The sequence below is a fragment of the Entelurus aequoreus genome, linkage group LG12, assembly GCF_033978785.1.
Source record: "Entelurus aequoreus isolate RoL-2023_Sb linkage group LG12, RoL_Eaeq_v1.1, whole genome shotgun sequence".
Taxonomy (NCBI): domain Eukaryota; kingdom Metazoa; phylum Chordata; class Actinopteri; order Syngnathiformes; family Syngnathidae; genus Entelurus; species Entelurus aequoreus.
In genome coordinates, this window is record NC_084742.1 from 60,907,290 (window position 1) to 60,917,768 (window position 10,479).

Genomic DNA, 10,479 nt, shown 5'->3' on the forward strand with positions numbered 1-10,479 from the left:
TTCCTGTCTTGCGCTGTTATTTTGGTGGCCCTTCCTGTTTTGTTGTTGTTTTCCTGTGTGTAGTGCTTTAGTTCCTGTCTTGCGCTGTTATTTTGGTGACCTTTCCTGTTTTGTTGTGGTTTTCCTGTGTGTAGTGCTTTAGTTCCTGTCTTATGCTGTTATTTTGGTGGCCCTTCCTGTTTTGTTGTTGTTTTCCTGTGTGTAGTGCTTTAGTTCCTGTCTTGCGCTGTTATTTTTGTGGCCCTTTCTGTTTTGTTGTTGTTTTCCTGTGTGTAGTGCTTGAGTTCCTGTCTTGCGCTGTTATTTTTGGTGGCCCTTTCTATTTTGTTGTTGTTTTCCTGTGTGTAGTGCTTTAGTTCCTGTCTTGCGCTGTTATTTTGGTGGCCCTTCCTGTTTTGTTGTTGTTTTCCTGTGTGTAGTGCTTTAGTTCCTGTCTTGCGCTGTTATTTTGGTGACCCTTCCTGTTTTGTTGTGGTTTTCCTGTGTGTAGTGCTTAGTTCCTGTCTTGCGCTGTTATTTTGGTGACCCTTTCTGTTTTGTTGTTGTTTTCCTGTGTGTAGTGCTTGAGTTCCTGTCTTGCGCTGTTATTTTGGTGGCCCTTTCTATTTTGTTGTTGTTTTCCTGTGTGTAGTGCTTGAGTTCCTGTCTTGCGCTGTTATTTGGTGGCCCTTTCTATTTTGTTGTTGTTTTCCTGTGTGTAGTGTTTTAGTTTCCTGTCTTGCGCTGTTATTTTGGTGGCCCTTTCTGTTTTGTTGTTGTTTTCCTGTGTGTAGTGCTTGAGTTCCTGTCTTGCGCTGTTATTTTGGTGGCCCTTCCTGTTTTGTTGTTGTTTTCCTGTGTGTAGTGCTTTAGTTCCTGTCTTGCGCTGTTATTTTGGTGGCCCTTCCTGTTTGTTGTTGTTTTCCTGTGTGTAGTGCTTTAGTTCCTGTCTTGCGCTTTTATTTGGTGACTCTTCCTATTTTGTTGTTGTTTTCCTGTGTGTAGTGCTTTAGTTCCTGTCTTGCGCTGTTATTTTGGTGGCCCTTCCTGTTTTGTTGTTGTTTTCCTGTGTGTAGTGCTTTAGTTCCTGTCTTGCGCTGTTATTTTGGTGGCCCTTTCTGTTTTGTTGTTGTTTTCCTGTGTGTAGTGCTTGAGTTCCTGTCTTGCGCTGTTATTTTGGTGGCCCTTCCTGTTTTGTTGTTGTTTTCCTGTGTGTAGTGCTTTAGTTCCTGTCTTGCGCTGTTATTTTGGTGACCCTTCCTGTTTTGTTGTGGTTTTCCTGTGTGTAGTGCTTTAGTTCCTGTCTTGCGCTGTTATTTTGGTGACCCTTCCTATTTTGTTGTTGTTTTCCTGTGTGTAGTGCTTTAGTTCCTGTCTTGCGCTGTTATTTTGGTGGCCGTTCCTGTTTTGTTGTTGTTTTCCTGTGTGTAGTGCTTTAGTTCCTGTCTTGTGCTGTTATTTTGGTGGCCCTTTTCTATTTTGTTGTTGTTTTCCTGTGTGTAGTGCTTGAGTTCCTGTCTTGCGCTGTTATTTTGGTGGCTCTTTCTATTTTGTTGTTGTTTTCCTGTGTGTAGTGCTTTAGTTCCTGTCTTGCGCTGTTATTTTGGTGGCCCTTCCTGTTTTGTTGTTGTTTTCCTGTGTGTAGTGCTTTAGTTCCTGTCTTGCGCTGTTATTTTGGTGACCCTTCCTGTTTTGTTGTGGTTTTCCTGTGTGTAGTGCTTTAGTTCCTGTCTTGCGCTGTTATTTTGGTGACCCTTTCTGTTTTGTTGTTGTTTTCCTGTGTGTAGTGCTTGAGTTCCTGTCTTGCGCTGTTATTTGGTGGCCCTTTCTATTTTGTTGTTGTTTTCCTGTGTGTAGTGCTTTAGTTCCTGTCTTGCGCTGTTATTTTGGTTGCCCTTTCTATTTTGTTGTTGTTTTCCTGTGTGTAGTGCTTTAGTTCCTGTCTTGCGCTGTTATTTGGTGGCCCTTCCCTGTTTTGTTGTTGTTTTCCTGTGTGTAGTGCTTTAGTTCCTGTCTTGCGCTGTTATTTTGGTGACCTTTCCTGTTTTGTTGTGGTTTTCCTGTGTGTAGTGCTTTAGTTCCTGTCTTATGCTGTTATTTTGGTGGCCCTTCCTGTTTTGTTGTTGTTTTCCTGTGTGTAGTGCTTTAGTTCCTGTCTGCGCTGTTATTTTTGTGGCCCTTTCTGTTTTGTTGTTGTTTCCTGTGTGTAGTGCTTGAGTTCCTGTCTTGCGCTGTTATTTTGGTGGCCCTTTCTATTTTGTTGTTGTTTTCCTGTGTGTAGTGCTTTAGTTCCTGTCTTGCGCTGTTATTTTGGTGGCCCTTCCTGTTTTGTTGTTGTTTTCCTGTGTGTAGTGCTTTAGTTCCTGTCTTGCGCTGTTATTTTGGTGACCCTTCCTGTTTTGTTGTGGTTTCCTGTGTGTAGTGCTTTAGTTCCTGTCTTGCGCTGTTATTTTGGTGACCCTTTCTGTTTTGTTGTTGTTTTCCTGTGTGTAGTGCTTGAGTTCCTGTCTTGCGCTGTTATTTTGGTGGCCCTTTCTATTTTGTTGTTGTTTTCCTGTGTGTAGTGCTTGATTTCCTGTCTTGCGCTGTTATTTTGGTGGCCCCTTTCTATTTTGTTGTTGTTTTCCTGTGTGTAGTGCTTTAGTTCCTGTCTTGCGCTGTTATTTTGGTGGCCCTTTCTGTTTTGTTGTTGTTTTCCTGTGTGTAGTGCTTGAGTTCCTGTCTTGCGCTGTTATTTTGGTGGCCCTTCCTGTTTTGTTGTTGTTTTCCTGTGTGTAGTGCTTTAGTTCCTGTCTTGCGCTGTTATTTTGGTGGCCCTTTCTGTTCTGTTGTTGTTTTCCTGTGTGTAGTGCTTGAGTTCCTGTCTTGCGCTGTTATTTGGTGGCCCTTTCTATTTTGTTGTTGTTCTCCTGTGTGTAGTGCTTTAGTTCCTGTCTTGCGCTGTTATTTTGGTGGCCCTTCCTGTTTTGTTGTTGTTTTCCCTGTGTGTAGTGCTTTAGTTCCTGTCTTGCGCTGTTATTTTGGTGACCCTTCCTGTTTTGTTGTGGTTTTCCTGTGTGTAGTGCTTTAGTTCCTGTCTTGCGCTGTTATTTTGGTGACCCTTTCTATTTTGTTGTTGTTTTCCTGTGTGTAGTGCTTGAGTTCCTGTCTTGCGCTGTTATTTTGGTGCCCTTTCTATTTTGTTGTTGTTTTCCTGTGTGTAGTGCTTGAGTTCCTGTCTTGCGCTGTTATTTTGGTGGCCCTTTCTATTTTGTTGTTGTTTCCTGTGTGTAGTGCTTTAGTTCCTGTCTTGCGCTGTTATTTTGGTGGCCCTTCATGTTTTGTTGTTGTTTTCCTGTGTGTAGTGCTTTAGTTCCTGTCTTGCGCTGTTATTTTGGTGACCCTTCCTGTTTTGTTGTGGTTTTCCTGTGTGTAGTGCTTTAGTTCCTGTCTTGCGCTGTTATTTTGTGACCCTTTCTGTTTTATTGTTGTTTTCCTGTGTGTAGTGCTTTAGTTCCTGTCTTGCGCTTTTATTTTGGTAACTCTTCCTATTTTGTTGTTGTTTTCCTGTGTGTAGTGCTTAGTTCCTGTCTTGCGCTGTTATTTTGGTGGCCCTTTCTGTTTTGTTGTTGTTTTCCTGTGTGTAGTGCTTGAGTTCCTGTCTTGCGCTGTTATTTTGGTGGCCCTCCTGTTTTGTTGTTGTTTTCCTGTGTGTAGTGCTTTAGTTCCTGTCTTGCGCTGCTATTTTGGTGACCCTTCCTGTTTTGTTGTGGTTTTCCTGTGTATAGTGCTTTAGTTCTCCTGTCTTGCGCTGTTATTTTGGTGGCCCTTCTGTTTTGTTGTTGTTTTCCTGTGTGTAGTGCTTTAGTTCCTGTCTTGCGCTGTTATTTTGGTGGCCCTTCCTGTTTTGTTGTTGTTTTCCTGTGTGTAGTGCTTTAGTTCCTGTCTTGCGCTGTTATTTTGGTGACCCTTCCTATTTTGTTGTTGTTTTCCTGTGTGTAGTGCTTTAGTTCCTGTCTTGCGCTGTTATTTTGGTGGCCCTTCCTGTTTTGTTGTTGTTTTCCTGTGTGTAGTGCTTTAGTTCCTGTCTTGCGCTGTTATTTTGGTGGCCCTTTCTATTTTGTTGTTGTTTTCCTGTGTGTAGTGCTTGAGTTCCTGTCTTGCGCTGTTATTTTGGTGGCTCTTTCTATTTTGTTGTTGTTTTCCTGTGTGTAGTGCTTTAGTTCCTGTCTTGCGCTGTTATTTTGGTGGCCCTTCCTGTTTTGTTGTTGTTTTCCTGTGTGTAGTGCTTTAGTTCCTGTCTTGCGCTGTTATTTTGGTGACCCTTTCTGTTTTGTTGTTGTTTTCCTGTGTGTAGTGCTTGAGTTCCTGTCTTGCGCTGTTATTTTGGTGGCCCTTTCTATTTTGTTGTTGTTTTCCTGTGTGTAGTGCTTGAGTTCCTGTCTTGCGCTGTTATTTTGGTGGCCCTTTCTATTTTGTTGTTGTTTTCCTGTGTGTAGTGCTTTAGTTCCTGTCTTGCGCTGTTATTTTGGTGGCCCTTCATGTTTTGTTGTTGTTTTCCTGTGTGTAGTGCTTTAGTTCCTGTCTTGCGCTGTTATTTTGGTGACCCTTCCTGTTTTGTTGTGGTTTTCCTGTGTGTAGTGCTTTAGTTCCTGTCTTGCGCTGTTATTTTGGTGACCCTTTCTGTTTTATTGTTGTTTTCCTGTGTGTAGTGCTTTAGTTCCTGTCTTGCGCTTTTATTTTGGTGACTCTTCCTATTTTGTTGTTGTTTTCCTGTGTGTAGTGCTTTAGTTCCTGTCTTGCGCTGTTATTTTGGTGGCCCTTCCTGTTTTGTTGTTGTTTTCCTGTGTGTAGTGCTTTAGTTCTGTCTTGCGCTGTTATTTTGGTGGCCCTTTCTGTTTTGTTGTTGTTTTCCTGTGTGTAGTGCTTGAGTTCCTGTCTTGCGCTGTTATTTTGGTGGCCCTTCCTGTTTTGTTGTTGTTTTCCTGTGTGTAGTGCTTTAGTTCCTGTCTTGCGCTGTTATTTTGGTGACCCTTCCTGTTTTGTTGTGGTTTCCTGTGTATAGTGCTTTAGTTCCTGTCTTGCGCTGTTATTTTGGTGGCCCTTTCTGTTTTGTTGTTGTTTTCCTGTGTGTAGTGCTTTAGTTCCTGTCTTGCGCTGTTATTTTGGTGGCCCTTCCTGTTTTGTTGTTGTTTTCCTGTGTGTAGTGCTTTAGTTCCTGTCTTGCGCTGTTATTTTGGTGACCCTTCCTATTTTGTTGTTGTTTTCCTGTGTGTAGTGCTTTAGTTCCTGTCTTGCGCTGTTATTTTGGTGGCCCTTCCTGTTTTGTTGTTGTTTTCCTGTGTGTAGTGCTTTAGTTCCTGTCTTGTGCTGTTATTTTGGTGGCCCTTTCTATTTTGTTGTTGTTTTCCTGTGTGTAGTGCTTGAGTTCCTGTGTTGCGCTGTTATTTTGGTGGCTCTTTCTATTTTGTTGTTGTTTTCTTGTGTGTAGTGCTTTAGTTCCTGTCTTGCGCTGTTATTTTGGTGGCCCTTCCTGTTTTGTTGTTGTTTTCCTGTGTGTAGTGCTTTAGTTCCTGTCTTGCGCTGTTATTTTGGTGACCCTTCCTGTTTTGTTGTGGTTTTCCTGTGTGTAGTGCTTTAGTTCCTGTCTTGCGCTGTTATTTTGGTGACCCTTCTGTTTTGTTGTTGTTTTCCTGTGTGTAGTGCTTGAGTTCCTGTCTTGCGCTGTTATTTTGGTGGCCCTTTCTATTTTGTTGTTGTTTTCCTGTGTGTAGTGCTTTAGTTCCTGTCTTGCGCTGTTATTTTGGTTGCCCTTTCTATTTTGTTGTTGTTTTCCTGTGTGTAGTGCTTTAGTTCCTGTCTTGCGCTGTTATTTTGGTGGCCCTTCCTGTTTTGTTGTTGTTTTCCTGTGTGTAGTGCTTTAGTTCCTGTCTTGCGCTGTTATTTTGGTGACCTTTCCTGTTTTGTTGTGGTTTTCCTGTGTGTAGTGCTTTAGTTCCTGTCTTATGCTGTTATTTTGGTGGCCCTTCCTGTTTTGTTGTTGTTTTCCTGTGTGTAGTGCTTTAGTTCCTGTCTTGCGCTGTTATTTTTGTGGCCCTTTCTGTTTTGTTGTTGTTTTCCTGTGTGTAGTGCTTGAGTTCCTGTCTTGCGCTGTTATTTTGGTGGCCCTTTCTATTTTGTTGTTGTTTTCCTGTGTGTAGTGCTTTAGTTCCTGTCTTGCGCTGTTATTTGGTGGCCCTTCCTGTTTTGTTGTTGTTTTCCTGTGTGTAGTGCTTTAGTTCCTGTCTTGCGCTGTTATTTTGGTGACCCTTCCTGTTTGTTGTGGTTTTCCTGTGTGTAGTGCTTTAGTTCCTGTCTTGCGCTGTTATTTTGGTGACCCTTTCTGTTTTGTTGTTGTTTTCCTGTGTGTAGTGCTTGAGTTCCTGTCTTGCGCTGTTATTTTGGTGGCCCTTTCTATTTTGTTGTTGTTTTCCTGTGTGTAGTGCTTGAGTTCCTGTCTTGCGCTGTTATTTTGGTGGCCCTTTCTATTTTGTTGTTGTTTTCCTGTGTGTAGTGTTTTAGTTCCTGTCTTGCGCTGTTATTTTGGTGGCCCTTTCTGTTTTGTTGTTGTTTTCCTGTGTGTAGTGCTTGAGTTCCTGTCTTGCGCTGTTATTTTGGTGGCCTCTTCCTGTTTTGTTGTTGTTTTCCTGTGTGTAGTGCTTTAGTTCCTGTCTTGCGCTGTTATTTTGGTGGCCCTTCTGTTTTGTTGTTGTTTTCCTGTGTGTAGTGCTTGAGTTCCTGTCTTGCGCTGTTATTTTGGTGGCCCTTTCTATTTTGTTGTTGTTCTCCTGTGTGTAGTGCTTTAGTTCCTGTCTTGCGCTGTTATTTTGGTGGCCCTTCCTGTTTTGTTGTTGTTTTCCTGTGTGTAGTGCTTTAGTTCCTGTCTTGCGCTGTTATTTTGGTGACCCTTCCTGTTTTGTTGTGGTTTTCCTGTGTGTAGTGCTTTAGTTCCTGTCTTGCGCTGTTATTTTGGTGACCCTTTCTGTTTTGTTGTTGTTTTCCTGTGTGTAGTGCTTGAGTTCCTGTCTTGCGCTGTTATTTTGGTGGCCCTTTCTATTTTGTTGTTGTTTTCCTGTGTGTAGTGCTTGAGTTCCTGTCTTGCGCTGTTATTTTGGTGGCCCTTTCTATTTTGTTGTTGTTTTCCTGTGTGTAGTGCTTTAGTTCCTGTCTTGCGCTGTTATTTTGGTGGCCCTTCATGTTTTGTTGTTGTTTTCCTGTGTGTAGTGCTTTAGTTCCTGTCTTGCGCTGTTATTTTGGTGACCCTTCCTGTTTTGTTGTGGTTTTCCTGTGTGTAGTGCTTTAGTTCCTGTCTTGCGCTGTTATTTTGGTGACCCTTTCTGTTTTATTGTTGTTTTCCTGTGTGTAGTGCTTTAGTTCCTGTCTTGCGCTTTTATTTTGGTAACTCTTCCTATTTTGTTGTTGTTTTCCTGTGTGTAGTGCTTTAGTTCCTGTCTTGCGCTGTTATTTTGGTGGCCCTTTCTGTTTTGTTGTTGTTTTCCTGTGTGTAGTGCTTGAGTTCCTGTCTTGCGCTGTTATTTTGGTGGCCCTTCCTGTTTTGTTGTTGTTTTCCTGTGTGTAGTGCTTTAGTTCCTGTCTTGCGCTGCTATTTTGGTGACCCTTCCTGTTTTGTTGTGGTTTTCCTGTGTATAATGCTTTAGTTCCTGTCTTGCGCTGTTATTTTGGTGGCCCTTTCTGTTTTGTTGTTGTTTTCCTGTGTGTAGTGCTTTAGTTCCTGTCTTGCGCTGTTATTTTGGTGGCCCTTCCTGTTTTGTTGTTGTTTTCCTGTGTGTAGTGCTTTAGTTCCTGTCTTGCGCTGTTATTTTGGTGACCCTTCCTATTTTGTTGTTGTTTTCCTGTGTGTAGTACTTTAGTTCCTGTCTTGCGCTGTTATTTTGGTGGCCCTTCCTGTTTTGTTGTTGTTTTCCTGTGTGTAGTGCTTTAGTTCCTGTCTTGCACTGTTATTTTGGTGGCCCTTCCTGTTTTGTTGTTGTTTTCCTGTGTGTAGTGCTTGAGTTCCTGTCTTGCGCTGTTATTTTGGTGGCTCTTTCTATTTTGTTGTTGTTTTCCTGTGTGTAGTGCTTTAGTTCCTGTCTTGCGCTGTTATTTTGGTGGCCCTTCCTGTTTTGTTGTTGTTTTCCTGTGTGTAGTGCTTGAGTTCCTGTCTTGCGCTGTTATTTTGGTGGCCCTTTCTATTTTGTTGTTGTTTTCCTGTGTGTAGTGCTTTAGTTCCTGTCTTGCGCTGTTATTTTGGTGACCCTTCCTGTTTTGTTGTGGTTTTCCTGTGTATAGTGCTTTAGTTCCTGTCTTGCGCTGTTATTTTGGTGGCCCTTTCTGTTTTGTTGTTGTTTTCCTGTGTGTAGTGCTTTAGTTCCTGTCTTGCGCTGTTATTTTGGTGGCCTTTCCTGTTTTGTTGTTGTTTTCCTGTGTGTAGTGCTTTAGTTCCTGTCTTGCGCTGTTATTTTGGTGACCCTTCCTATTTTGTTGTTGTTTTCCTGTGTGTAGTGCTTTAGTTCCTGTCTTGCGCTGTTATTTTGGTGGCCCTTCCTGTTTTGTTGTTGTTTTCCTGTGTGTAGTGCTTTAGTTCCTGTCTTGCGCTGTTATTTGGTGGCCCTTCCTGTTTTGTTGTTGTTTTCCTGTGTGTAGTGCTTTAGTTCCTGTCTTGCGCTGTTATTTTGGTGGCCCTTTCTATTTTGTTGTTGTTTTCCTGTGTGTAGTGCTTTAGTTCCTGTCTTGCGCTGTTATTTTGGTGGCCCTTCCTGTTTTGTTGTTGTTTTCCTGTGTGTAGTGCTTTAGTTCCTGTCTTGCGCTGTTATTTTGGTGACCCTTTCTGTTTTGTTGTTGTTTTCCTGTGTGTAGTGCTTGAGTTCCTGTCTTGCGCTGTTATTTTGGTGGCCCTTTCTATTTTGTTGTTGTTTTCCTGTGTGTAGTGCTTGAGTTCCTGTCTTGCGCTGTTATTTTTGGTGGCCCTTTCTATTTTGTTGTTGTTTTCCTGTGTGTAGTGCTTTAGTTCCTGTCTTGCGCTGTTATTTTGGTGGCCCTTCATGTTTTGTTGTTGTTTTCCTGTGTGTAGTGCTTTAGTTCCTGTCTTGCGCTGTTATTTTGGTGACCCTTCCTGTTTTGTTGTGGTTTTCCTGTGTGTAGTGCTTTAGTTCCTGTCTTGCGCTGTTATTTTGGTGACCCTTTCTGTTTTATTGTTGTTTTCCTGTGTGTAGTGCTTTAGTTCCTGTCTTGCGCTTTTATTTTGGTGACTCTTCCTATTTTGTTGTTGTTTTCCTGTGTGTAGTGCTTTAGTTCCTGTCTTGCGCTGTTATTTTGGTGGCCCTTCCTGTTTTGTTGTTGTTTTCCTGTGTGTAGTGCTTTAGTTCCTGTCTTGCGCTGTTATTTTGGTGGCCCTTTCTGTTTTGTTGTTGTTTTCCTGTGTGTAGTGCTTGAGTTCCTGTCTTGCGCTGTTATTTTGGTGGCCCTTCCTGTTTTGTTGTTGTTTTCCTGTGTGTAGTGCTTTAGTTCCTGTCTTGCGCTGTTATTTTGGTGACCCTTCCTGTTTTGTTGTGGTTTTCCTGTGTATAGTGCTTTAGTTCCTGTCTTGCGCTGTTATTTTGGTGGCCCTTTCTGTTTTGTTGTTGTTTTCCTGTGTGTAGTGCTTTAGTTCCTGTCTTGCGCTGTTATTTTGGTGGCCCTTCCTGTTTTGTTGTTGTTTTCCTGTGTGTAGTGCTTTAGTTCCTGTCTTGCGCTGTTATTTTGGTGGACCCTTCCTATTTTGTTGTTGTTTTCCTGTGTGTAGTGCTTTAGTTCCTGTCTTGCGCTGTTATTTTGGTGCCCTTCCTGTTTTGTGGTTGTTTTCCTGTGTGTAGTGCTTTAGTTCCTGTCTTGCGCTGTTATTTTGGTGACTCCTTCCTATTTTGTTGTTGTTTTCCTGTGTGTAGTGCTTTAGTTCCTGTCTTGCGCTGTTATTTTGGTGGCCCTTCCTGTTTTGTTGTTGTTTCTGTGTGTAGTGCTGAGTTCCCTGTCTTGCGCTGTTATTTTGGTGGCCCTTCTGTTTTGTTGTTGTTTTCCTGTGTGTAGTGCTTTGAGTTCCTGTCTTGCGCTGTTATTTTGGTGGCCCTTCCTGTTTTGTTGTTGTTTTCCTGTGTGTAGTTGCTTTAGTTCCTGTCTTGCGCTGTTATTTTGGTGACCCTTCCTATTTTGTTGTTGTTTTCCTGTTAGTGCTTTAGTTCCTGTCTTGCGCTGTTATTTTGGTGGCCCTTCCTGTTTTGTTGTTGTTTTCCTGTGTGTAGTGCTTTAGTTCCTGTCTTGCGCTGTTATTTTGGTGGCCCTTTCTATTTTGTTGTTGTTTTCCTGTGTGTAGTGCTTTAGTTCCTGTCTTGCGCTGTTATTTTGGTGGCCCTTCCTGTTTTGTTGTTGTTTTCCTGTGTGTAGTGCTTTAGTTCCTGTCTTGCGCTGTTATTTTGGTGACCCTTCCTGTTTTGTTGTGGTTTTCCTGTG